General features: G+C 62.4%; 1 protein-coding gene across 3 annotated transcripts in view; it reads right to left on the bottom strand.

Annotated features, from left to right (window-relative positions):
- Positions 1–2,615, bottom strand: part of S100A6 (S100 calcium binding protein A6) — an 18,678-nt gene extending 16,063 nt beyond the window's left edge. For 2 of the 3 annotated variants that reach the window (XM_019523767.1, XM_019523692.1), the window contains exon 1: positions 2,610–2,615. The gene's annotated coding sequence lies outside the window, so the exon portion shown is untranslated. Of the gene's footprint in view, positions 1–1,134; positions 1,138–2,609 lie in introns of all 3 variants that reach the window. The other variant, XM_019523618.1, reaches the window with a different exon arrangement.
- Between the last annotated feature and the right edge of the window lie 212 nt (positions 2,616–2,827).

Raw genomic sequence — 2,827 nt, 5'->3', positions numbered from 1 at the left:
AACTGTTGTTGCACTCATGCCCACCCGCCACTGCCACTGTCACTTTCCCATTTTCCCACTTGCCGCTGCCACTTCTCCACCCCTACCTGCCTGCCAGCCACTCTTGCTGCATTGCCAGGACTGCAGGACTCAGCAGGTGCTGGCCCGGCCCCTGTGATTCTCAGATGGCCCCATGTACCCCCACTCCCCCTTGCATTGCCATACATGCACACCCCTCATCCTTTCCCACACCCCAGGCACAAGAGACCCCCTGCCCGACCAAGCCCCCCTGCACCAGGGGAATCCAGCAGTTTGCAATGAGATCCAGGCCTGGACTCTGAGGTTCACCCCTAGCCCTGAGCCCTTCTGGGATGGGGGCGATGGATGGAGGATGCCCAGCTGCAGATGCCAAGGACCAGGCTGCAGGAGAGGCAGGATACCTTCCCACCCCCCTGCAGTCGTTTGCAAACCAGGAGGGAGCTGAGGGCAGAGGTGCAATGCTGTTGGGAGGCTGGGGGCAGTTCCCTGTCCCCGGGGGCTTCCAGCCACCTGGGTCAGCGCACAAATGGCAGCACCATCAGGTACAGCGTGCAGCGAGCAGCCAGGTACAGGTTTCAGGGGCTCTCCCATCCCAGCCCCATCCAGAGCCGTCCTGTCCCTATCCCCACCCCCTGTCCCTGGTGAAACCATTCCCACAGCAGCAGGCAGGTGCGCCTGGGCGTGGGATGCCACAGGGACATGTCTGCGGGGCAGGTTTATCTATCCAGCTTAATGCTGTGGCAGGTGCTATGAGCATCAGACCTGGCCCAGAGGCAATCAGAGCACAGGCAGTCAGACCTGGATCCTGCAGAGGCAGCCCCAGATGGGCAAGGAGTGGGGCCGAGAGGGGCTGGAGCAATGCAAGCAGGGGGAGGAGAGGGGTGCTGGGGCATCCTGGAAAGTAGCAGGGGGGCAGAGGTGGGGGGTCCTGCATCAGGAGCAGCCAGAGAGGCTCGAGGGTCTTGGGGGCATGAGAAGGGAGGATGCTTAGCCTTGAAAATCGAGGCCCTTGTGAGCTCAGAGCCCCCAGCCCCATATGGGCAGGCAAGAGCAGGAGCCCAGACCACATGGTAAGCAATGCGCTTGCACACTTGTGCATATGCAGTGCCCTTGCACACCCTCTGGGCACGTCAAGCGTGCTCACAGGCTCACCATGCACAGGTAGCAAGCTGGCACACTCACCATATACAGACAAGGCACACGCATGCTCACCAGGGACATGCAAGGGGCTTGAATGCTCGCCAGCTGTGCACACACACCCCTCCCCACCATCCAGCACCCGGCCCAAAGCCACTTCCTGCTTCCCAGCCTCTCTGGCATCAGCCCATGGCACGGTGCCTGGAGCAGAGCGGGGCACAAGAGCCTGACTCATCCCTTGGCTCTGGGCCGCAGGGGGAGGTCCACGGAGAAGCAGGGAGTGGCTGGGCTGGGGAAGGGTCTCCCTTCCTTCAGATGTGCCCTGCCCAAGGCTGGAACCTGCCAGCCCTGCCCTGCTCCCAGGCCACACCTGGACACCTGGGTCCCACAGGAAGTTTGCAAGGACCAAGCCCCGTACAGGCTGCCCTGGCACCCCAAAGAGCCCAAGGGAACCCCTCATCCAGCCACACCCCCTCCCCATACAGGGAAAAGGGCTGAGGCCCTGCAAACTCAGCTCACACCACCCCCATACACACAGCCCAGGAGCCAGGGAACCCCCCACCCGCCCAGTCCTGGGGCTGTTCTTTCTGGCACCAGGCTGTGGGGCTCTGTAACCGCAGCGCTGTGAGTCACCGCAGCTCCCTCTCCAGTGGAAAATCCCCGGTGGGGGCTGCCAGGCAGCAGCCAGGATGGGCTGAGCATCCCAGCGGGTCCCGGGGCTAAGCCAGGGGCTGCGGGAACAAAAGAGCTGGCTGTGCACAGATAGGCACCAGCCTCCGCACTGCCCCACAAAGCCGCTGATGGGTCTGGGCTGGGCTCCCTGTGGTCGCGCTGGGGCTGAGGTCCAGCCTGGCGCTGGCCACACGCTTCAGGCCACCAGGCAAACAAAGGGCCCAGTGTCTGGCGCTTCCCCTGCCCTTTTTGGCGGCAGCTCCCTGGGACAGGCCACAACAGGACAAGAGAGGGGAAGGGGCCCATCCAGCCAGGCTGGGACAGGGCTGAGCCCCAGAGCTGGGTCCCCCGGAGCAGCAGCATTGCCATGGGCTGTGTGGGGCAGGCGACGATGCCGATGGAGGGGCTGAACACTTGGCACGGTCCTCGGGGTCCCTGTGGTGCCTGGGCAGCTGCCGGCTCCATGCGCACCAGGCCCTGGAGTCTCGCCCTTGCTTATACAGGTGCAACACCCAAGCAGGAGAGCCTCGCCCACGCCCTTTGCTCACCAACTGGCGCAGTGTGGAAACGGATCCTCCAGCTGCTGCCAGAGGAGCACGTGGGGGGAATCAAGCCCAGTGCCCAATGCACAGCAATTCTGGGGGGTCCATTGCCCACCTGGACCTCGGTGCCCCACTACTGCCCCCACTGCATAGCCCTGGGGTCAGTCCTGCTCCCCGCCAGCTGGGATCTACAGGGAGCTCCTGTTTACATGGGTGCCTGTTGCTGTTTACTGGCAGAACCGGAGAGAAGCCGCGAGTGAGTCACCGGCTGCACCCTGGCACCTGCCAGCACTTCCTCTCCCCTCCCCCTGCCCTGTGTGTGTGTGTGTGTGTGTGTGTGTGTGTGTGTGTGTGTGCGTGTGTGTTCAGGTAAAATAATTTTGGTAATATACTAGGTATATCTAGATGTTGTATTTGTGGAAATCATTAGTCTCCCTGTGTTTTTAGTTTATCACAAC

Source organism: Gavialis gangeticus, unplaced genomic scaffold, assembly GCF_001723915.1.
Source record: "Gavialis gangeticus isolate Ggan-Ray unplaced genomic scaffold, GavGan_comp1, whole genome shotgun sequence".
Taxonomy (NCBI): Eukaryota; Metazoa; Chordata; order Crocodylia; family Gavialidae; genus Gavialis; species Gavialis gangeticus.
This window is presented reverse-complemented; position numbering and strand designations above follow the sequence as displayed.